The 26,101-nt window shown below is 42.7% G+C and overlaps 2 long non-coding RNA genes across 2 annotated transcripts; both read right to left on the bottom strand.

Annotated features, from left to right (window-relative positions):
• Positions 1-20,469: 20,469 nt before the first annotated feature.
• LOC125548555 lies at positions 20,470-21,358 on the bottom strand. The gene is made up of 2 exons (XR_007301121.1): positions 21,153-21,358; positions 20,470-21,072 (listed from the first exon to the last, which is right to left on the bottom strand). It is a non-coding gene; the product is annotated as an uncharacterized LOC125548555 (long non-coding RNA).
• Positions 21,359-21,971: 613 nt separating this feature from the next.
• Positions 21,972-23,064, bottom strand: LOC125548554. Its single transcript, XR_007301120.1, has 3 exons — positions 22,975-23,064; positions 22,787-22,888; positions 21,972-22,700 (listed from the first exon to the last, which is right to left on the bottom strand). It is a non-coding gene; the product is annotated as an uncharacterized LOC125548554 (long non-coding RNA).
• Between the last annotated feature and the right edge of the window lie 3,037 nt (positions 23,065-26,101).

Genomic DNA, 26,101 nt, shown 5'->3' with positions numbered 1-26,101 from the left:
TGGATACAGCTGGATGTAGGATTTGCTAGTTTTGGGTGAGATATTATGCTTCCCCTGTATCCCCAACACCTGATTGCATAACTGGGAAAGTTTCGGGAGTTTATAAGTGGGAATTCAAGTAGCTCTTAGGATATCTTTTCAACAGATGTATGATATGAAATTGGGGTTCGACGTCTAGTGGTCCGCCTATTCACGGTCGGTTTTACAGTGGTCTCGTTGTGTCTTAAAGAGTCCTTGGCTATGCCGACTCGGGGACGCTTCGTATGTCATGTGCACTACCTTGTACATGATGGTGTTGTACGATCGAGCCCGTGTAGGCCCCACCACGAAAACTTCGGATGAAATCTCTATCATATGTTTGTTTCGGCTTATTCTGCAAGCCAATCCTTTGTTTTTGTTTTTTTTTGAGTTGTGGTATTCGAGTTGCTTCAAAGTCAAATGTTGATTCCATACCTTCTCCATGTGGTGTTCTCATATTCCTATGTGAATACTAATCCTTCTCGATCATTGAGTTTGTCATGTCAATCCTTTTCACCGGTGTGCTTCTCCTCAAGTGGATCCGTTCATTTCAACATCCGCAAGATCCAATCTCAGTTTTCATCAACGTTTTTTGCTTCATCCGTCTTCAAGTTGTCTTTGTTTTCCCACCCACCCACCCCTTTTTCTTCAAGGACTCAGATTTCTCAATCAAGTATCCATCTTATTGGTTATGAAGTCTCTCCATTCTTTTCCTTCAGTGTTCTTATCCGGTGATTCTCATGAAGATACTAACGGAGCCTCAAGTTCGTCATTCATCATTTTTTTCTTCTCCGGTGGATCCAAATTCAAGCTTTCGGTGTTGATCACATTCTTTTCCGTATTTCAATGTTTTCTCATGCCGGTGCAATTCTTAATCGTTCACCTCTCGCTATTCTATTGTTCCGGAGTGCTCAAGATATCTCGAAGATTCGTGTTTTCCACTCTGCTTTCATTCAAGCTCTTTCGAGGATGTTATCTCATTCAAGCCATTTAATTCAACCGGTGCATTCTCCTTTTTCAAGTAATCGTTCAACGGTGTTTCTTTTGAGTGGGCCCTAACCCACAGGTCTTTTCCCAGGATCTTACCTGACTCTTCTAATCTTCCCGGAGTTATTCTCAAATTTTTTCAAAGTTTGACGTAAGAATGAATTATCATCAGTCAAATGTCCTTCTCCAAGATCTTTCAAATTCATTTCATCGTTGATTCAACTTTTATATTCTTCTTTATTCCGGTGCCTCAACAATTCATGGTGGTGTTTCTCGTCGTAATTCTCAGATTTTGGAGACCGAAGAAGATTTTCTCTCAATCTTGCTTCATTCTCTTCAAGATTCGTGGCTCTAGTTTGTTGCCATCCTCTCATAATTATTTTCGATTGTGAAAATTCTTTTCACCATCTGGAGTAATTCAAGATTCTTCTCAGTTTGTTATCCGGAGTCCATCAATTCTGGATTATTCATGTCAGCTTCCAGTTATCATTCTCCAATCATACCGATGCATCATTCAAGTATATTCTCTAATCAGCTCATGATCTTTTGTTCTCGTGGATCTAATTTCCCTCAAGTATTTCAATTCGTTCTCTAATTCCTTTCCGGTGATTTATCCCTTTACTTTGTTCTTTGTCAATGCTTACGGTGGTTCATTCAAGATTTCTCTTCCTTCGTTTATCATATCAATTCATTCGTTGTTTCAACCCTACCGGTGGTTCGTCGAAGACCTTCTTAAGTTTGCGCCATATCTATCTTCATCTTTTCCATGAGAATAAGTAGTGTTCCAAATCCATTGTTTGTCATCAATTAAATTGGTGAAGGATAAACATAACGTAATTCTTATTCTTGTTCATCCAAGCGATTAATTCCTTATTCCAGAGGTGCATCAACTTCTTGATTCCAATTGTGTTCAGCTTTTTCTTTTCCCGGAGTTTCAAGATCTCTCTTTTATCTCGTCGCAAGCTTCATCTAATCATTTCAAGGCTTCAACCTTATTATTTTCATCCTTCACTTCTTTGTGATCATTCTTTTAATCGGAGTTCTTCATGAAGGTTCTACATGATGGTTCATCAAGGATTTATATTCCTTCTCGAAGTGTTCATTGAGGTTCTTTTTTTAAGGAGCTCAAGCATTCTTCATCTTGCATTCCGAAGTGCAATTTCTTTCTACCGTATCTTTGGAGGTGGTTTTACATCATTCTTGATAATTTGAGTTCATGATTCACATGTTATTAAGAATGAGGTATTTTAAATCCATCAATCTCTTCTTTGAAATTATCTTGGGTTATTTTTCACCTAAAGCTTTCCCTAAGGATTGTTGCTATCTATGGTGCTTATAAAGGACCCAAGTTTTTCTTTATCCTCCCGATGAAATAAGTTTCTCGTCTCCTTGTTCATACCAATCCAATTCTTTTCCCGTGAGTGGCAGGTTGTCACCTCATAATTGAGATGTATTCCATAAGGCCACATCAAGCTTATTCTTTTCGTTGTTGTTTTCGCAACAACTCCGTTCGACCTTTCTTCTAAGGATGCCTTCTCAAGCTCTTTTGGCAGAAGTTGGCATTTTCTCCTCATTTCTCCTATTTCAATTATCTATCTTCTATTCTGTTGTTCCGGAGGCATTGTGATGTTGCTTTCTTCAACCATCATCTCGTTTCGTCAAAGATTATGTTCTTTTCATGATTGTCCTCTTAACCGGAGTGTTGTGACCCTTTGCTCAAGCTCTTTCATTTTATCAAGTCTTTCATCTCTTTTCATCCGAAGTGCTGTCCGAATTTGTAATTCCTTATTCCGCCTCCCTACCGGAGTGCTTTCAACTTCGTTCATCTCTGTTGTATTATTCTCCCGGAGTGGTTTAACCTCTTCAAGGTTCGTGGTTTCACTCGTTTGTCAATGAAGCAACTTAGTCTATCTCTTCTTTTCATCTTCTTTTTCCCTCCGATGCCATTCTAGTTCTCGGGACGAGATCCTCTCGTAGTGGTGGAGTGTTGTAACGCCCCGAGACCGATGTGCCAGGTGTCCGTCAGTTATTCGCTGTCGTTGTCAGGTCTTTTGCTTGCGTGTTGCATCTTATCATGTCATCATGTGCATTGCATCATCATGTTTTCAAAACTTGCATTCGTCCGAGTCTCCCCGTTCTCTCCGTTGTCCGTTCTGAGCCCAGACACACTTGCACGCGCACACGGCACATCCGAAATAGTATTTTATAAGTGGCCGGAAAATATTCTCGGAATGGGATGAAAGTTGGCATGTGGTGTTGTTATGTTGTTAGTAGGTCGCCTGCCAAGTTTCATCGCATTCGGAGCTCGTTTGATAGCCCAACCGTTAAACTATAGCGGCATTATAGTCGGTCAAAACGTCAGACGTTTTCGGTCTCCGGAAACAGTTGCCGGGCTGCACTCCTCTCCTCTCATCTCAGCCCAACCTCTTTTCACAACCCACCTGCAGCCCACCTAAACCCCCCCTCCGTTCCAGACCGTCAGATCGCGATCGGAGGCTCCGAGACGCTCCTAAAACCCCCCAAAATCCCCTAACCCTAGCTCTTTTGCTATATATGGATACCCCCTTGTCCATTTCAGGCAAACTAGCCTCCCCCTACCCTCAGCCGCCACCTCCCACCTCGTTTTCAGCACCGACCGCCCCTTCTCCGCCACTTGGTGCCGTCCCTGAGGGTAGAAGCCGCCAGCGCCGCAGCTCCTGGCCATCCATGATGCGCCACATCACTCCTCTAGCGCCCCCATCCACCGCGGCCCGCTCAGGCCCGCGCGGGGCCTGCCCGAGCCCATCCAGGGCCTGAGCGCCTCCCGCTTCCTTGCTCCCGATCTGGTTCGAGGGGAGGAGCCCCTCAATCTAGAGCCCCGCCGCCGTCTCGATTTGCCTTGCTTCGCCGGCCACCTGAGACGCCGCCGACGAGCACCAGCAGGTCGTTCATGCCGCCCTGCTCCTTCCCCATCTCCTTTCTCCCTTGCTCTTCCTCTACTCTAAGCCATGCGCTGCCGCCATTTTTGCAGGAGCCACCGCCGAGCTCGTCGCCGGCCTCCTCGGCCTCGCCCGTCACCGTTGATCGCGTCTGGTGCCGGATCCGAGCTCCCCACGCGCCGATCTGCTCATTCCCGGCCTTCCCCGCCTTGCCCCGTCGACGTCCACGCCGGACCACCGCCGCCGCCACGCCTATTCCCGCCTTAGCTTCGAGTAGGAGGAGCTCGCCCATCACCGTTGACCGCGTCCGCATGGGCTGCGTCTCCGCGGCCCAGATCCGCCGGCCCACCACCCTGCTCCCCCTTCGGCCTGTTGGACCGATGTGAGCAGCCCCTCCAGCGCCTCCCCTATGCACTTCTGGGCCTGCTAGTTTCGGCCCATGGCATGTTTTTTCCCGTTCTACGATTTTTCCATTTATCCAGAGATAACCAGTTTTTCAGGAAGCCCCCTAGACTTCATGCATATTATAACTCATCATTGGTGCATCGGATTAAAATGTTTTATACATGAAACATGCTTAGAATTGCATCTAGTTTCATAATATGTCATTTTCATCCATGTTTAAAATATTTAAAATGATGTTTGGTTAAATTTACTCCTATGCCATGTTAAAATGATTTAATTCATAACTATTCAACCGTAGCTCCAAATCTAACAAACTTTAGATGTAAATGGGGTAGAAAAATGCCTAGTTTAACATGGTGACCTTTATTTGCATGTTAAACAACTCTAAAATTGTGTTTAGGGCAGAACAGTACCAAATCTATAATATGCTCATGAGGAGTTTCCGGAATTGTTGTTCGTTGCTTCCGACCTCATTTAACCTTGACTAGATAGGTAGTTTTCTTTTGCTTCACCTCTTGCCATGCTAACAACATTTAATCTTGTTGGGTACATAAATGAGAGAGAACTAATAAGTCATGTGGCTTTTCGTCAATATGCAACTCGTTGCATAATGAGCTCCACTTAATTTGTAGGATTGTTTGTGCACTTTGCCATGCCATGCTTCATTAAACCGGACATGCATCATACTTGGTTGTGCATCATGCCATGTCTATGTGGTGGTTGTTTACTATGTTGTGTGCTTCTTTCCAGTGTTGCTTCTTCGGGTTGGTTCCGATAACGTCGCGTTTGTGAGGAACCGTTCGACTACGTCCGTTTGTCTTCTTTGTGGACTCGTTCTTCTTCCTTGCGGGATCTCAGGCAAGATGATCATACCCTCAAAATCACTACTATCTTTGCTATGCTAGTTTGCTCGCTCTTTTGCTATGCCAATGCTACGATGCCTACCACTTGCTTTCAAGCCTCCCAAATTGCCATGTCAAACCTCTAACCCACCTTGTCCTAGCAAACCGTTGATTGGCTATGTTACCGCTTTGCTCAGCCCCTCTTATAGCATTGTTAGTTGCAGGTGAAGATTGAAGTTTGTTCCTTGTTGGAACATGGAGATGTTGTCCCTTGTTGGAACATGTTTACTTGTTGGGATACCACAATATATCTTATTTAATTAATGCATCTATACACTTGGTAAAGGGTGGAAGGCTCGGCCTTATGCCTGGTGTTTTGTTCCACTCTTGCCGCCCTAGTTCCCGTCATATCGGTGTTATGTTCCCGGATTTTGCGTCCCTTACGCGGTTGGGCTATTATGGGAACCCCTTGATAGTTCGCCTTAAGTAAAGCTCTTCCAGCAATGCCCAACATTGGTTTTACCATTCGCCACCTAGCCTCTTTTTCCCTTGGGTTTCGCGGACTCAAGGGTCATCTTTATTTTAACCCCCCCCCCCCCCGGGGCCAGTGCTCCTCTGAGTGTTGGTCCGAACTGAGCTGCCTGCGGGGCCACCTCAGGGAAACTTGAGGGTTGGTTTTACTCATAGCTAGTCTCACCTGAGTGTGCCCTCAGAACGAGATATGTGCAGCTCCTATCGGGATTTGTCGGCACATTCGGGCGGTGTTGCTGGTTTAGTTTTACCCTGTCGAAATGTGTTGTAGAACCGGGATACCGAGTCTGATCGGAATGTCTCGGGAGGAGGTCTATTCCTTCGTTGACCGTGAGAGCTTGTGATGGGCTAAGTTGGGACACCCCTGCAGGGATTTGAACTTTCGGAAGCCGTGCCCGCGGTTATGGGCAGATGAGAATTTGTTAATGTCCGGTTGTAGATAACTTGAACCTTAACTTAATTAAAATGAATCAACCGCGTGTGTAACCGTGATGGTCTCTTTCCGGTGGAGTCCGGGAAGTGAACACGGTGTTGGAGTTATGCTTGACGTAGGTTGCTATATGATCACTTCTTGATCATACTTTTATCGACCGTGCTTTGCCTTCTCTTCTCGCTCTCATTTGCGTATGTTAGCCACCATATATGCTAGTCGCTTGCTGCAGCTCCACCTCATACATTTACCTTACCCATAAGCTTAAATAGTCTTGATCGCGAGGGTGCGAGATTGCTGAGTCCCCGTGGCTCACAGATACTTCCAAAACCAGCTTGCAGGTGCCGATGAGTCCGTGCAGATGACGCAACCAAGCTCAAGGAGGAGCTCTATGAAGATCTTGTCCTTTATGTTGTTTCGTTCTAGTTGATCAGTAGTGGAGCCCAGTTGGGGTCGATCGCGGACCTTTGTCGCATTTGGGGTTCTTCTTTTATTTTGGTTCCGTAGTCGGACCTTGATTGTATTTGGATGATGTAATGCTTTATTCATGTAATTGTGTGAAGTGGCGATTGTAAGCCAACTATGTATCTCTTTCCCTTATGTATTACATGGGTTGTGTGAAAATTACCTCACTTGCGACATTGCTTTCAATGCGGTTATGCCTCTAAGTCGTGCTTCGACACATGGGAGATATAGCCGCAACGAGGGCGTTACATAAACTGGTAATAAATCTGGTTGGGATCTTTCTTCGTCATTTAGAGAAAACCATCCTATAAGGCAAAAACAAAATTTGAAGCTTATAGTTAGTTATGAGAGTAAAGACAATACACAATAAAAATGATTATAAATAAGGGTTGATGATTCTACATGGGATGGATTCCATATTTATAATCCATATCAAGAATGTACTATAATATTTATTCATTAGCACTTCTGACATATTACTATGGCTACTTCTGTACATTCATTTAGCAAGAAAAGATAGGTGTTGTTTACCCAGATACAAGGTCTATAAATAGATGATTAGCGAGCAGTGAATACAAAAGTTTCTATTCTAACATGAATGACCAAATTTCAATGAAATACATCAGGTTTCCTCATTGAGGGCATTCACTAAAGAAGATATTTTCCTCTTTTTATTTGTGGCACATAAACATTAATATCTCAAAGTAGGCAGAGAACTAAAGGGTTGATCATGCTACTTGAGAAAGTAATCATGCCTTTTTTCTATGTAAACATACTAATGAAAAGCAGAAAGGGTAATCCGTACACCAATGCATGGATAACATGAGTTCCACTAGTTTATACTTGGCATGTAATCTGCTGGTTGTTCCACGTATAGGCTATTGCACGTATAGAAGAAAAGGTTGGCATGCTTATTATGTTTCTCAACTTAGTATTTCACTTAATAATTAGCATGTGTGGTAGAAACACATGCAAACCAAGGCACAAGTTTTTCTTTGTTTTACTTGCATTTTCCTGAATCAACTATTTTCTTCTCCTCTTCATGACTGATCATGTAGTAAAAGTCTAAAAATTATCCTATCAGTGATGTATCACTTGATATGAGTTTACCAAGAAATGTAGCATGTTGCTGAAATCTATTTTCTCCAGCCTAGTATAAGTTTATAAGTTGTTTACTGGGGCTGCACTAGTGTGGTGGTTGCCTTCGAGGTACAAATTCTTTTTTGCCTTGTCTTTTGTGTTGTGTTCAGTTTCAGATGGTATAGTTCGGCATGTACATGCTTCAATGGAAACTAGATCTCATAATTTTGTCAAATACCTTGTCACTTGGAGGACGACGATGGTGTTTAGCTGCTTGCATAAGCTGGTGTTGAGTAATCATGCTCGAATTTTTAAACAGAGAACTTGACCAATTTCCAGTTCCATTTCTTGGAGAGTCCCTTGCTTGGGAAAACTTCATTGAATGGATAACTCACAAGATTTACTTTTCTCCATAGAACATAACTGTACTAAATTGAAAGCTTTTGTATTACCTGATGTGCGTCTTCCTGTCAAGTTCCCAATATCTGCTCAACATCCGACCTCATTGATTGCCTAACCTCATTCATAATATCATGCATCATTTCTTGCTTAGCCTCCTCAAGTTCTCTCTGCCTTGCTACGCGTTCCTCCTCAAGCTGTTTTTCCCTGGCAACTCGCTCTTCTTCTCGTTCTCTTTGCCTCTCTGCCTGTTGTTCAACAATTTTCCTCCTTAAGTCATGAACCTCGAGGGTTAGCTCAGCATTTTGCCTCTGGATTTCAGAATGTAGTCTTTCAGAACCGCTAGGCGGCTTAGCCATGTATCCTCAGCCACGATGCTTCAATGATGTACTTTCCATAGTAGATCTGTAGCTATTCTGGAAAATATTGTTTTGCTCTTCGCTTGAAATTGTACCACCAATCTCTCCTTCTTTCTCCCTAATCTGGCTGCGTGCATTGTCCTACACCACATAAAGATAGCATACTTAAGTTGTTAAGAATGTTAATATGATATTACACAACATAAGTAATGTAACAAGCTAGATTTATTTGTTTGAAAATGTTTCTCACATAAACATTCTGTGATTCTTCATTAGACCATGATCCATTTCGTGTATGAGTGATCTGCCAAAGTTGTAGAATAGTTGGTTCCTTCCCAGTCTCCTCGTCCCTCTACAAGTATAGAGATATGTCAAATAGACAACCTTGAAATTTGACCGTACAAACGTGCATTACATTGAAGGAAATATGCCCTAGAGGCAATAATAAAGTTATTATTTATTTCCTTATTTCATGATAAATGTTTATTATTCATGCTAGAATTGTATTAACCGGAAACATAATACATGTGTGAATACATAGACAAACAGAGTGTCACTAGTATGCCTCTACTTGACTAGCTCATTAATCAAAGATGGTTATGTTTCCTAACCATGGACAAAGAGTTGTTATTTGATTAACGGGATCACATCATTAGGTGAATGATCTGATTGACATGACCCATTCCATTAGCTTAGCACCCGATCGTTTAGTATGTTGCTATTGCTTTCTTCATGACTTATACATGTTCCTATGACTATGAGATTATGCAACTCCCGTTTGCCGGAGGAACACTTTGTGTGCTACCAAACGTCACAACGTAACTGGGTGATTATAAAGGTGCTCTACAGGTGTCTCCAAAGGTCATGTTGGGTTGGCGTATTTCGAGATTAGGATTTGTCACTCCGACTGTCGGAGAGGTATCTCTGGGCCCTCTCGGTAATGCACATCACTTAAGCCTTGCAAGCATTGCAACTAATGAGTTAGTTGCGGGATGATGTATTACAGAACGAGTAAAGAGACTTGCCGGTAACGAGATTGAACTAGGTATAGGATACCGACGATCGAATCTCGGGCAAGTAACATACCGATGACAAAGGGAACAACGTATGTTGTTATGCAGTCTGACCGATAAAAGATCTTCGTAGAATATGTAGGAGCCAATATGAGCATCCAGGTTCCGCTATTGGTTATTAACTGGAGACGTGTCTCGGTCATGTCTACATTGTTCTCGAACCCGTAGGGTCCGCACGCTTAAGGTTACGATGACAGTTATATTATGAGTTTATGCATTTTGATGTACCGAAGGTTGTTCGGAGTCCCGGATGTGATCACGGACAAGACGAGGAGTCTCGAAATGGTCAAGACATAAATATTGATATATTGGAAGCCTATGTTTGGATATCGGAAGTGTTCCGGGTGAAATCGGGATTTTACCGGAGTACTGGGAGGTTACCGGAACCCCCCCCCCCCCGGGAGCTATACGGGCCTTAATGGGCCTTAGTGGAAGAAGAGGAGAGGCAGCCAGGGCTAGGCCGCGCGCCCCTCCCCCCTAGTCCAAATAGGACAAGGAGAGAGGGGGCCGGCGCCCCCCTCCTTCTCTCTCTCTCTTTTCCCCCTCCTTGAATCCTATTCCAATTAGGAAAGGGGGGAGTCCTACTCCCAGAAGGAGTAGGACTCCTCCTGGCACGCCTCTCCTTGGCCGGCCAGCCCCCCTCCCTTGAACCTTTATATACGGAGGCAGAGGCACCCCTAGAGACACAAGTTGATCCACGTGATCATATTCTTAGCCGTGTGCGGTGCCCCCTTCCACCATAGTCCTCGATAATATTGTAGCGGTGCTTAGGCGAAGCCCTGCAACGGTAGTACATCAAGATCGTCACCACGCCGTCGTGCTGACGGAACTCTTCCCCGACACTTTGCTGGATCGGAGTCCGGGGATCGTCATCGAGCTGAACGTGTGCTAGAACTCGGAGGTGCCGTAGTTTCGGTGCTTGATCGGTCGGGCCGTGGAGATGTACGACTACATCATACAAAGTTAACGCTTCCATTGTCGATCTACAAGGGTACGTAGATCACACTCTCCCCCCCTCGTTGCTATGCATCACCATGATCTTGCGTGTGCGTAGGAAATTTTTTGAAATTACTACGTTCCCCAACATACATCTACTCTTTTGAGTACCTTCTCATAGCTAATCTGTGAGTATGATTTTGAACCAACTATATGCCTTGCCTTTTGCTTCTGGCGATTTTCCGTATTTTTTCGGCTAAGCTCCTGCCACACACAATATAATGAGAGGCATGTTGTAACTAATACAGTTTACTTACTACACCTAAGAGGCATGTCGTAAATAATACAATTTACTTACTACACCTAGTAATGTACACAGAAGTAACCTGGAATTTTAAATCAGTACCAAAATAATTGATCATATAATCCCACTCCTCTGGAGTTACATCCTCGGGTTTATTGGCCCTTCTTTGAGCATCAGTACTGTATGCTTTGTATGTTGAATGCAAAGTTGACCGCCATCCTCTATAGCGCTCTCTAGCAATTGTTAGTATTTTTCCCTTCGTGGAATATGTGTCCTCCAAATCCCACTTAGCCTAAAAAGGAATGATGACAGGAGTCTGTTATTTATAAATAGATATTGGAGAGGCTATGAAAAATGCTAAAGTACAAACTTATACTTACAATGACATCAGCAACGATTGAATCCTTCACAGAAGAATCAATGGCAGACCACTTGTTCACACCAATGAGTGGTGCCTTCCTTTTCATGTAAACCACCACGTCATCCACAAACATACGATAGTTCTCTCCGATAGAACCTCCCAATGTTTTGGAAAATTCAATGTGAAGCTTTGAGGAACCATTGGCGAATCACTTCTTGGCGACCTTGATTCCTTTGAGGACACCTCGCCCCTTCTTCTTTTGACCACCACTTTCTGTCGATTAAAATCCCAAAAAAGCAACTCTGTTTTTAAATTGCCATGCAGTCATAAGGAGCAAAGTCAATAGTAATGCTGGAAATTGTACCTATATCCGCTTCTGTACGACGTCGGCATGCGTGCGACGGCCAATTGGACTGGTCTGTGGGGCTTTCCGTAGCGTTACTTTGTTGTACAGTATTTGTCATGTTATTTGCTGGATTCAAGCCATTGTACAATTAATTGATCCAATAGTATATATTTGAGGTTAGGCTGTGGATAAGAACTATGTATAACATGTACCTGATGTTGGTTGTCTGCTCTGCTGATTCTTGTACGCAATGATGGTATCGTCCCTTGACGATGATACAGAGCCTCTTGTCACTGTATCAAAAAAAATATACTTCTCAACAATACTGTACCCATGCTAGCTACAAATGTAGTGGCTGGGTATTTGTATTATTGTTAGTACGCTCCTATGAGAAGGTTTTGGTCACAAGAGCTAGAAAAGATATTTCAAAGTTACAATAATGGCATACTCAAACATGATTGTAGAACTATGAATTACGAGAATATTTCAAGCTAGTACATACCCCTTCGTGTTTGAGTGTTGTCTCGCCCTGAGGATAAAGTTGGAGCCCCATTCAGATAATTTGATGTATCAATTCCTGCATGCATTTTCACAAAGTGTGATGGCAAATTTATTATGTAATTCTTAACTCGTACTTACTTTTGTAGTTCTTACAAATTTATTATGTTTGCTCCTGGGAACCAAATGCAAGATGTAGTGGGGATGGACATAGTATTTGTGATCATGAGACAATAATCAAGAAATTGAGGGTTGAGAGGCCATCGTTTAAGGAAAAGTACATATTGCCAGGGGCTTACAATATTAGTTGTTTGCAATTGCTAAAGTAAATGTACATAGTTCAGATTACCAGATTCTTGCTAAGTAGTTTGTCGATTCTGGTGTGCCAAGATGGTATCTTCTCTTGCTGCCATTGCATATCCTAAACAAATGCATGACAAAAGGTAGGAAGGGGATAATCAATTAATAAATAGATGGTAGTAAAAATAGCAACATGTCTAAACAATGCAATGTGTAAAAACAGAGTTATGATATTGAAATTTCTCATCACATTAACATAATATAAAACCAAGCAACAGGGACAGATCTGTTTCTCTCTATATTATAGAAAACTTAATCCTAATGTTCTATACAAAAAACTCATCATCATCAGATTCGTCGAGTACTAAATGAGGAACATGGCCATCATTTATATATGTCTCATCATCATCATAGCTATCGCTATCAGATTCAAGCTCATCATCTCCGGGATCAACTTCGGGTATCTTCGGAATATCTGAAGCATCACCACTCGCACCTTCCATGCCAGATCTAGACCAACTTTCGACATCCCCTTCTATGTCTGGCACATTTGTATCTCCAACTACAATATCAAATAAGTCAGCATCAGCTCCGGTTCCATCGTCATCATTTCCTACGGATGGCATGGCATATAGGTCTCGTGGCTTCAATCTAACAATAGAATCCCAATTTATCTTCTTGACATCTCTCACATAGAACACTTGTTCTGCTTGAATGCCTAGTATGTAGGGATCATCCCTATATCAAAGTCGGGTAGTATCTACATCGATATAGCCATAATCATCCTTCTTGTAGCCCGTGCTTTGATTTTTATTGGCAGAGGGCACATCAAACCAGTCACATTAAAATAGCACTACCTCCTTTTCCGAGGGAAAATCTACACAAATAATTTTCTTGATCACACCAAACCAATCAAGGTTGCCAGATCGAGCATCACCCCTAACAACAACACCGTTGTTTTGGGTATTCAAATCTCTTTCTACACTATCATTTCTAAAGAAAAACCCATTGATGAAGGTGCCATTATAAACACGAGCTCGAGGGTCAGGTCCTCTAGATAGGGCATACAAAAGATCATTGACTTTCCCTTCTTTGTGAAGTGCCTGGATCTGTATTAACACGTGCAAATTATTAGAAAAAGCCACAACTATTTTTATTAACACGAGCATAAGTAATTACTATGTACTATGTTCTTACACGCCTCTCGAACCAATCTACAAACTCATCTCTGTGCCGTTTCTGGACACCGCGAGCACCAGCCCTTGTAAGCTCATCCAGATGCTCACTATAACAAAAGTGTTGAGTAGGTTCAGAACAGTGCACATGTACCATGAAGAAAAAAATAAAAAATAAAAACATCCTTACTCTGTCCATGAGTTGGATTCCTCGCAGTTTGTTATTATGTAGTGCCTAATTTGCTTCATCTCTGCCTTAAAAAGTGTTTCAAATGTGAAACCTTTCTTTGAGTGATCAATTGTGCCCAATACACTAAGTACAGCTAGTCCTTCATCTCTAGCTGCAGCTTCATGACGCTCTGGCCGGTTAAGCTTGGTATCAATGTTACCAAAAACGGCTACAAAATGTTAGACACTCTTCAGCTATGTAACCCTCGGCAATTGAACCTTCTGGGTGAGCTTTGTTCCGCACATATCCTTTAAGTGTGTGCAAATATCTTTCCACGGGATACATGCATCGGTAAGCAACAGGTCCACCTAATCGAGCTTCTTCAGCAAGGTGAATAGGAAGGTGCATCATGATATCAAAAAACTGGGGTGGAAGGATCATCTCAAGTCGACAGAGAGTTTCTGGAATTGTACGACTCAACTTTGCTAGCTCTTCAGGATTTAATTCCTTGGAATAAATCGCAGCAAAGAATAGGCTTAGCTCGAGGAATGGGACAACAAATTTCTTGGGCAGTATATTGCGTACCCAAATGGGAAGAAGTTTCTGAAAGAGGACATGGCAGTCATGAGTTTTGAGCCCAGACACCTTACAACCTTCGAGGTCCACACATCTTTTTAGGTTTGATGCATAACCATTGGGCATCCTTACACCATGCAAAAACTTGCATAGAATTTTCTTCTCATCCTTGGTCAAATTATAGCAATCTATATTTAAAGTATACTTTCCATTAATGACATTTGGATGCAGATCCTTCCTTATCTTTAAGTGCTGCAAATCAAGACGGGCCTTCAGAGTATCCTTTGATTTACCATCCATATCAAGCAGTGTCCCTAAAAAGCTGTCACAGATGTTCTTCTCAATGTGCATTACATCCAAATTATGCCTAATAAGCAAGTTCTTCCAATAAGGGAGATCAAAAAATATACTCTTCTTCCTCCAATTATGCCACTAATTATCATCATCACGCTTCCTCTTTCGAGTTTTCCCAAAGGTTTCCTGCTCAAAACTTGCATGTTGTTGTACCACGTCATTGCCCGAGAGTGGCACCGGAGCATCTCTATTTTCTGTCTCGTTATTGAAGCAACTCTTGTTTCTACGCCACTTGTGGTCATGACTTAGAAAACGGCGATGACCCATGTAACAGTACTTGCGCCCATATTTCAACCATAAATGGTCTGTGTGCATGTGGCAATATGGGCATGCTAGTTTTCTTTTTGTGCTCCAACCAGATAGCATTGCATAAGCTGGGAAATCATTAATTGTCCACATGAGGGCTGCATGCATCTGAAATTTCTTCTTCGTTGTGGCATCATATGTGTCGGCACCAACATACCATAGATCTTTGAGTTCATCTATCAAAGGCTATAGATATACATCGATGTTATTTCCTGGTGACTTTTTTCCAGGAATTATCATCGACATTAACCAATATGGTTGTCAAACACAACCAAGGAGGCAAGTTATATGGAATTAGAATCATTGGCCAACAAGAGTATGACACATTCATTATCCCATATGGGTTGAACCCATCAGATGCAAACCCAAGCCTTACATTCCGTGCATCCGAAGAGAATCCTTTAGAATAAATTTTATCAAAATGCTTCCATGCCAAAGAATCTGCAGGGTGCCGCATTATACCATCATCCACACGGTCGTCCTTATGCCATCTCATATATGATGATGTAGCCTTGGTCATAAATAGACGTTGTAGCCATGGAGTGAGTGGGAAATATCTTAGAACTTTACGGGCCACTTGCTTCTTCCCTTTATGGTTTGTCCTCTCGACATCTGATTCATCAGCGGCAGCAGCTTTCCATCTACATTCCTTACAGGTCGGACAGTAATCCATGTCAGCATACTCTTTCCGGAATAGCACACAATCATTAATGCAAGCATGTATCTTTTGGTAGTCAAGCCCAAGATCCCGGATTATCTTCTGAACTTTCTCGAGAGAATTTGGAATACAATGACCTTTTGGAAGCGCTTCTATGAACAATTGAAGTACTGCCTCACATGCCCTGTTGCTCAACCCAAACAAGCACTTTATCTGGTAGAGTCTCACAATGAAAGAAAGCTTTGTGAGCTCCTTGCAACCAGGGTACAACTCCTTTTCAGCATCCTTCAACAAAGCAAAGAAATCCTTGGCACATCCACCTGCCTCTTCGTTACTTCTACCTTCTGCAGACCCTTCTGGGATATTACCATCATCATGCAACATCTCTTCACTAGTACCTTCACCTGTAGTTTTGCTACTTTCTGGCTCGGTGCTACGTATGAGAGTGTTGAGCAAATCACGAACTGCAAAGTCATCACCTCTCACCCCTTCACCTTCAGATCCTTCAGCCGTACTTTCATCATCTGAATCCTCTCCATGGTATTTACAGCAAGTATAACTGGGATCCATCCCATTCATGAGCAGGTCAAGGTGTACTTCGTCCCTTTCCTTGTAAATAGCATTGAGACATCTTCTACATGGGCATAAAGCGGTTGATCTTCCAGGACTACCGTCAAAAGCCAAATCTAAAAATTCCTTAATGCCACTCTGCCACTCCGCGGAATCCCTATTCATATCCATCCAACTCCTATCTCGAGCCATCTAGCTGATTTTAAACTAGAAAATTAGATAAAGGATTTACACACTTGTCAGGAAAGTGAATCTGAAATATGGAAATAGTATGTAGTATAATAGAATAGAATAGTAGTCCATTTAGGACATGAGCTATTTTTCTCAAAATAATACAGATAACTTTTGAGCCTCATAGATACTCGTACTACACGAAATTTGGCATAGTAGTTATATTTGTTTATAGAATAGGATTACAACATATGCATATTAGGTATTAGCAAAACAAGAGAACACAGTACTGAATGTAACTTATTTCATTCAGACTGAGAAAAAGATGAAAATTTGAGAATGTTGACATAACCCAAACAAACCTTATCAAATTTAACATTAAACGCTATGCATATAGGTATTAGCAAAACGAGAAAATATGTGTACTGAAAGTAACTTATTTCATTCAGACTGAATAAAAAATGAAAATTTGAGAATATTGACATAATAGAAACAAACCTTCTCACAGGTCGTCCTTGACGCAACAAAGAACTGGCTTCTTCCTTATCCTGACTTCGACCTTTCCTGCATACAATTTTTCTAAGGATGAGTAAAAGGTGAACCATAATACAATGTAATACCATTTGCTGCATACAAGAATTATGTATCAGCTTTTATGTGAGCCCAAATCTGACGAGATAACTCAATAAATTTTTGTATGGGAAGCATGTTATGAAATCCAAAGCAAGGCTGGGTATGCAAAGAACACAATGGAACGAAGCCTCATAACTAAAAACTAAACAGAAAAAATACTAAATGCATAGGCACATGGCATCAAACAATTGTTTGATAACTACATTTACTATATCTGAAAGAGAAAATTTAACTAGGGAGCATAGGGTGAAGGTCTCAATCCGAATTAGATCATATCCAGTGCCACTTCCTGATCAAAGCTTTGAAGACTATTTTTCGGGGTTAAATCCATATTCCTGTTTACCTTTCACTCTAGCAGGCTATCAACAATTTTACCTGAAGCCTGCGGCTGCCCACCGGAGGAGCAAAAGTGTGTATCCCTAGCGGCAGGTGTGAGTGTGTTTGCTGAAGAGGGGACAAGAGAGAGAAGAGGCAGTTAAACAAAAGGGCGGAGCTTTTGCTGAAGCTCCGGTTTGAGGGAACAAGAAGCCAGATGAAGATGGCCAACTTGCTATTCTTGCTGTAGGCCACAAGGCGCTATATGATTACATGGTCCCTGCATTTGATGTACTTGGGAAAAAGTGTTGAAAGGCGGAGCTGATTCAGGCTAAAGCGGGATTGACGGCTGAATGTTTAAAACTACATGCCATGGGCATGCATATATTCTTGTAGTTCGTCCAACCATGTGGCTTATCACCGTACAATTGATATGTGCATTCAAAGGTTGATGCCTGATTGTGCTGTACGATGTAGCTGCAAGTTTCGAATAAAAGAAAAAAAATACCTGATGGAACAGAGGCATACAGTAGAAGAGAGGAAAACAGAGCAGATGAGACCGGAATAGTTGTAGATCTGGAAAGCACGCCACGGGCTGTCCACGGGAGCGGCGGCAATCCCGCCCTTCCGACAGGTCGCGGCCATCCGGCGACGCGACATGGCGTGCCCTAGTGCGTTGGTGACCGCTGGCCCTGAAGTTGATCTGGTCGGTGCCGCGCGGCAAGCCCCGGTCTGGAGGCGACCTCCAGCGTGCCGCCGACCGTCGGCCCTGAAGCTGCTCCTGTCGGAGCCGCACGGCAAGCCCCAGCGCCGAGGCAACCGTTTTCCCTGAGCTGCTCCCGCTGGCACAGCTAGCTGTGGTGCAGCGGCCATCAACCTATTCCCTCTGACGTGCGCAAGAGGCAGCGGCGCTACTCACAGTCCCTGCGGCGCATGGCCCTCCCTCCCCATCTTAATTGGAAGCAGTGAAAATTCCCCTTTGTGCAGGTGAGAGGGTCATGGGCCCCAGGTAGATGGGATGGAGATTAGGCGACGACGGCCACTAGCAGGGAGAAGGTCAAGTGGGGCACCCCATCACGGGAACAAGAGAGAGGTAGAGAAAGGAATTACCGATGTACGCACAAGAATCTTCTCGTCGACCAACGCCGCGAAGTCGCCGATCTCGTCTACAAACGTCGTGAAGCTGCCATGACGGAGGAAGAAGTAAACCTGATTTCCTAATAGGGTGAAATCAGATTATAGTCCTGTTTAATCCAGATTGAAAGCAGTTATAAGGAGTTTGTGCAGCACCTCACCGTATCTGTGCGGGAAAAGTAATTTCTGTCAGGAACGAGAAGGTCTCTTCGTGGGAAATAAAGCAACCGGCTAAAAAATTTTGGTTGGAAACGAGAAGTCTCTTTACCGCCAAAGTTCAAAGGCAACCGGTGTGGAGTGGGGGAAGTAAAAATATTGCCACGATATATAAATTGTGGTAATCGCAATACTTAATGCAACGTTATTTTTTTTGTTGCCATAAGCCTAGATTTTTGCAATGATTTTTTGTTCGTCACGATAAGGCTAGCCTTTTTGCAATGATCATGGCACTTATTGCAACAATAAAATAATGTTGCATTATGACATGCTAGTCGCCACAAAAATGAAAATGTGGTGATAGAATGAGATTTTTGCAACGAAAATTATTTTGTGGCAATATTTCCGTTGCAATAGACCGATTTCCTTGCCTCTACTCACCCACGCCCCCTGTTATTCTGCGGTGACGGAAGCCTGACACCACAGCGCACCAGTGAACCCTCATACCCCTCTACGCGTGGGCATCCACTTCCGCGTCTTCCCCAGCTCCGCGTCGTCCCCTTCCTAGGCCTCGCCATCGTCCACTGCCCTGGTGCTCTCGGCGTGGCATGGTCAACGTGGTCAAGGAATAGCTTCCATCGGACATGGACTGTACGTGGAGAGGCCGACAGCTGGGTCCACGGTCGCAGCAAGGAAGTGACTCCTTATTACCACTACAAGGATCCGGGTCTATTGCAACAAAAACGTTTGTTGCAATACATGTTGTTTCGTGGCGATAAGTACCTATTGCCACAAAATGACATTTGTTGGCAGCCGTTGCGACTGGACACATGGTAATAGGTTATTACCATGACAAAGGAATTTTGGCAATAAAGCATGCTATCGCAACATCTATGCGGGAAGTTGCCACATGTTTTCCCGTGGCAACACTCACCTAATGCCACAATTTGATTCGTGGAGATAACTTTAATGCAACATGTAACGAATCGTGGCGACTGATATCTTGTAGCTATAGACATTTGTGGAAACATCCTAAGCTAATGACGGCCGTTTCGTGGCGCAATACTCTTTGGTGGCAATAGTCAATTGTGGCAATAAACTATGGCCACAATCCTTATTTTTGTGGCATTAGGCATGTTGCCACGACCCAGCACACTTGTGGCAATAAACTATGGCAAAAATCCTTGTTTTCCTCGCATTAGGCATGTTGCCACGACCCACTGCACTTGTGGCATTAACTTATGGCAACAAATATTCCAGTCGTTGTAACAGTAAATTGCAACATGCTTGTTTTGGTGGTGATAAATAGGTATCACAACAAGTAAAATCTTTGTAGCAAGAAACTATTGTGACAATTTAAGCCTTCCGTGGCGATACTCTATTTCAACAAAACTTACTTTGGTGATGAAACAGTTATTGCATCGTGAAAAAAAATTGTGGTGACAAGCTATTGCAACAATATAAAGTGCTCCGTTGCAACATCCTAGTGCAACAAAATAGGTAGTCGTAGCGACCGAGATATGATGCAACAATATATTTGTAGTGGTGCTAGCATGTGGCAACCAAAAGTGGGTTGTCGTAATAGCCTATTAAACCGTAAAAAAATATAGGCTTTCAATTACAATATTCAAAACCATACGTATAATATGTAAATTCATAAAATTCATAATTCTCATTACAAATATCCATCAAATGAAACTCAAATGTAATTTTGCCATCCTAATTAACTGCGAAGACTAAAATGTTCATGATCTAGAGTCCAGTCCAGCTAGTTCTTTGGATCCTGTAGTCAAGAAATAAAAAAAGGTTCTAGTTAATGAGTCGAACATAACATACGCCATACAATTATTCTAGCCCCATTGTTAAAAAGAACTATCGCCAAACTAACTAGACTAATACTGTGCCAGCAAGCATGTAATTGAGGGATCAGAACAATTATACAAGTGTAAATGTATAAAGCATAAGCATTAGTACATCTACTAAAAGCTTCTCTTTTGAGAAAAAAACATTACTTTATAACTTAAGGATGTTGGGCTGAATCACCCAAAGCACATGCAGCCATAAAGGCTGGTACATCGGCCTCCCATTCCACATAGTGGTTAGGTTTGTACATCCTACCAAGACTAGCAAGCTCGTGAGCAACAGAGTTTGCCGAGCGATGACATACATTAATTTCATAATAAGAAAACCATAATTTGAGCTGGTACTTGGAATCCTCAATAATAAAAGTTTCTGCTATTAATTTAAGTTGTGACTCGATGTATAGTTTCAGTAAAGTTCATGTCCCTAGCTAGCACATATTCATTTTTTGTTTAAGTTGTGACTCGATGCAGCGACAACACATGGTAAAAGAGAACAAGCAACTAGCTAATTATGAAGGCCAATGGCCTATAAAATGCAGGTGAATATGAAGAGAAAGCAAGGTTCTGACTTACCATTGCTTTAAACATTTGAGAATTCCTTGCTGCAGCTTGTATGAGCGCATTTGAAGAAATAGCAGTTGGCCTTTAACCTGATGTCTTATTAGGACTAGATCTCTGTAACAGAATATTTTGCAAGTTTGGATTACTATTTTCTTTGTTGTCGACCCTCTTCGTAGGCACCTATAAATAGAAGTGCACTTTTAGCAACGCAAGTAAACAACATAAATCTTAATAGGTCAAAAGCGTATTAGTGTAATCACCTGTTGGGTTCCCATCTGTTGGCTCAATTCTACAAACTTTGCCATCATGTTTTTTCAAATTCCAGTCTTGATGTTCGCTCCTCTTGCAACAATCTTTCCCTTTCAGCACGCTCTTCTTTTAACCTCTCCTCAAGTTGTTCTCTCTTAGCACGCTCCAAGTTAATCCTCTCTTGTATGTTTGCACGTTCAACTTGTAGTTGATCTTGTAATTCTATGACCTGTTGGCTGAGCTGAGAGTTTCGCTCCTGGGTGGCTGTTGTAGCACGAGCCTGCTCTTCAATCTGGATACAAAACCTTTCAGAACCAGTTGAAGTTTTCGCCATGTATCCGTAACCACGAGGCTGCGATGACTTGCATTCCAGAGTGTCTTTGTATGCGGTCTGAAAAATATTGTTTTTCTGCTCACTTGAAAGCGGACCTTCAGTTTCAGTTTCTTTGTTTTTAACCTATTCAAGTGCTTTGTCCTAAAAATGAAAGGAAAAATTATAGGTGCGACATCAATATTGACACTATAGAAGATGAAACAAGAATAACACAGTCCAACGCATGAATAATCCCATCTAATGATGAAACATGTCGAATGCACATCATTGACTAACTATAGAATAACCAAAAGTCAATGTACTCACGTAAACTTTCTGGAAATCTGTGTTAGACCATGTTCCATCGTTCGTGTGGGTGAGTTCTCACAGAGCAATACAATCTGGCTCTTCCCTAGTTTCCAAGTTTCTCCTCAAGTAATATAACAATGAGATGCTTGAAACATGACACCATATTTAGCAACGAGGCATACATATTTATTTGGACTCATACCTTCTCAAAACTAACTTGCGAGTAAGATTTTGATCCGATTCTGTGTTTTGTCTTCTGTTTCTTACAGTTATCAACGTTCTTTTGACTGCGATCCTATCAATTCATTGAAACCAAATATAACATGAGACTAGCCATTTCATCTTTACACATAGTAGACAAATAGTGATCATAGAGATAGATAACTTGAAATTTTGAATCAGTGCCAAAGTACTCAATCATCCATTCCCACTCTTCTGGTTGTAAATCTTCCGGCAGATTAGCCAATCTAGCTGCATCTGTTTTGTATGCCTTGTAAGTGGAGCTTGGAGTTGATCGCCAGCCTCTATATCGCTCTTTCGCAATTTTGAGAATCTTTTCTTCTGTTTCTGGTGTATCTTCCAGGTCCCATCTATCCTGTAAAGCATACAACAAATAAACATACATAAGCAGTGCATTATCGATGGTAAAATAATATAACACATGTGGAAAAGGTTGTACGCACTATCATATCTGCAACAATGAGTCGGTGGACGGTAGGGTGAATGTCCGACCACGTCCTCACTCCTGTGAGTGGTAACTTTCTTTTCATTATGACGACCACGTCGTCCTTGAACGAACGATAGTTCATTCTTACTGTACCACCCAATTTTTCAGAGAATGTAATATTTAGCTTTGCAGATCCATTGGCAAAACGCTTCTTAGATGCTTTAAAACCTTTTAGAACATCTCGGCCTTTCTTCTTCTGTCAACCAGCTTCTATAGCCCAAATCATACAAAAAAATTGTATTACTCGGTATTAGATTGTAAGAAATGATGACACAAATGTAAACGAAAGCATGTACCATCCTGTAGTAGCGCACGGTTGCGGCGAGCATGGGATGGCCATTCAGCAAGGGAACACATGTCATTAGCAGACACTGGAGTGTCAGATTGTTCTGGAGTTCCTGTAGAAGATTTAGTAGTCTTGAAGGTTTAGCTATTTAACCCACACCAAGATTTTATGCATTATAGCAAATGCTAAACAATTTACCAGATCTGGGTTGTCCATGTTGGTTTTTGTATGCCGTTATACTTTCCATCCTTGTTAAGAGAACAAAGACTTTCTTTACTACACACAAAACAACCATGCTACTTAGCATTAACAAAGCATTGATGTTCTGCACCATTCAGATAGGTGATTATGAAGTAAGGATGTCGTGTACCAGGAGCATCCTCCATAAAATTCATCATTGTGCCCTTGTGTAGGTAAACCAGACATAAAATTTTGAGTCAATTTAAGAAGAAACGCAATACATTAAGCAGGCATAAAATCAAATCAGTTTAACTCATATTGAAATTTGAGGCAACTCAAACTAAATGAAGGTCAAGGTCAAGCTATAGAACATTACTCATGCTCAGCTTGTAAGATGTCGAGTCGATCTCGAGCTAAATGAGACGGCAAAAAGTATAAATCTATGTTGATTATTCCAACTAGATAAGGCGCAACACGATATAAGAAAGCAATAAAAACAAAATGTCTATTAAAAACTCATATTATAGTGGTCTGAATAACATGCAGAGGATGCACTAAACCTGAACCCTAGGTTCTCTTGATGTACGTTATTTAGAAGTATTAAGCATATGTGAATGAACATGAAAGGCAATGTATCAGTGATAGGTTCGTGAAAATACTACTCTGAATCTACAGGAAATCATTTCCGATGTGACTTGTGTAAGACCAAATATCTATTAAAAAGCATCTTATAGTAATCTAAATCAAAGGCAATGCAGAGGATGACTAAACCTGAATCCTTTGCTCTATTGACGCACATATATCATCTAATATATGACATTATGTCTTAAAATGTGTTGAAAGAAACTCATGTCGATCTACGCTAATTGCTAAAAAATGTTTATAAGAAGAAAGTGATTGTAGGATGTATAATAAGAAACCACATAGTGTAAGAATGTGGATTTATTTTAGACAAGACGGATAATATTACATCAAAAGCTAACCAACCTGATTCAGATATAAGAATTAATGTTGTATGCAGAGTGACAAGCGACAGAGATGGTAGGATTCTGAGTCTAATGTAAAGATTCAGACTGAACCCAGGGGATTACAAGAGATTAAAGACTGAACCCAGGGGGAAAACAAATGTAAAGTGGATTTGTACATACAGAGTACGTCCATACTTTTCAGTTAATGGATCTAATGCTCAAAAACCAATGTAGATAATAATTAAATTGACAAGGGATGATCCACGGATGGGCTGCATCAAAACGCTTAGACTATCCAAAATGGGAGTAACATAGATAGTAACATCACACATATCTAGGTTAAATAGGTGATGTGGCATTACAATAAATGAAAAAATAGATGAAAGTAGTAACATAGCTAGTTACTACTAATATGAGTAATATCACACATATCAAGGCAAAATGTGTCTATAGCCTAATAAATGATGGATTCCATGTTACCACACATATGTTACTCCCCACTATAGAGGTAGTAACATAGACTAATAACACGAGCATGTTACTAGTCTGTGTTACTACCCATTGTGACTAGTCTTAGTAATTAGTAACAAAATATAGTTTTGGAGGGGGAGTGTCACGAGGCCTGCAGGCACCTCGGGCACGCTGGGGTTGGGTGAGCCAGCAACCAGTGCCTGGCCACCACGTCACGACGCCGGCATGCACAGCCGAGACGGCTATGGCCATGAACCGGGCTGGGAGGCCCCATCGAGCCCCAGTTCTAGGCCGAGGCGAGCTCCATGGCGTCCAGCCTCCAGGCCAAGGTGAGGTGCTGCACCGACCCTCTAGGCCGCGAGCGCCTCCGCCGAGGCGGCCAATCGAGGCACGATAGGAAAATGCCACTGGCGGCGGCCATGTCCCCTGCCCGGACTTCTTTTCTTCGGCCAAGCAACGAGCGGAGGAGAGAAGGGGCAGCCCCTCTGAATGGATCGGGATCGAGAGAGCCGCGCATCAAGGAGGAGCTCGTGGGGGAGGGGGGTTTGATCCCGCACGGAGGCGGGCGCAGAGGAGAAGGAGGAGGGGGAGATCGAGGAGGACTCGATTTTTCAGCGAGGGAGGAGACCGGGACGAGGACTAACCTGACGCCGTGCAACTGCTGTGGTTCTCTCTGTTGACGCCGTCATGACGCCGGCAGTCCAGATGAACCGAGACGAGAGCTCAGATCCAATCGCCCGTGAAGATACCATGGTTTGGTATAGAATTATATATTCGTGGGTTGTTAGGAAGGTATTTAGCCGGAGGTTAATTTTTGGTGAGAACAAAGACGCTAATTTGAGAAGCAGTGTTTTGGCTCCCGAGCCCAGCTGCTCTCGTAATCTGTACCGCTGAAACACGTTTGGGGATGCGTGACAAGGGGTTTTGGGCTGCGAGTACGGTCCTCTAAAAAGTAGCATATTTCAGGCCTCCGTATGCCCATGTTCATGGCCAGGCTGGCTGCACATAGGTGGACCGATGGCCCAAAATCAGGGGGCGTCATAGACCGCTGGTACAGAAAATGTGGCTGAATATCCCTGAAGAAAAAATGTGGCTGAACAGGCGAAGAGATATAATAACCCTAAAAAAAGATTGACGCGTCGTGCTCGGAGAAGGAGAGGCCAGTCCGTTTTGTTCAGAATTCAGGTAGGCAGCCAGGTTCAGGTGGCGGAGGTGAGTCGGCACCGAGGCATCGGCGTGGCGGCGGTCCGGTTTCCGGCATGCTGGACGCTGCTCCTAGTGCACGCATGCAGTGTGCTCGACAAAAGGCAAACCGCGCTCTGGTATGGCCTTTTCCCGTGAGTCCGGCAGGAGTTGCAGGCGTGCTGCCGTGATGGCATCGCTGTTGTCCGTGGGCCGCGGCCTTGACGAGCCGGAACGAGGTGTCTGCTCGGGGCGGCAAGGGGTGCTTGTGGTGATGCAGTGGCGAACTTGCGATGGTCAAAATTAAAGATGTCGACTCCAACGTCCATGAATAATTGCTGAAGATGGTGATGCCTATGTATGTACAGTATATCATATGTTTGTTGCAGTGAAAACCATGAACGATTGCATGTAAAAAGTCAGCTATTGGTCAGGTCTGATGTCTGACCACCGAGTATGGTCAACCGTGCTTCACATCTTCAAGCAAAGGTACGCCAGAACTGACCGGCGTGACTCGAACTCCA

This window comes from Triticum urartu, chromosome 3, assembly GCF_003073215.2.
Source record: "Triticum urartu cultivar G1812 chromosome 3, Tu2.1, whole genome shotgun sequence".
NCBI lineage: Eukaryota > Viridiplantae > Streptophyta > Magnoliopsida > Poales > Poaceae > Triticum > Triticum urartu.
Note: the sequence above shows the minus strand (reverse complement) of the source record. Positions and strands in the feature narration are given on the sequence as shown.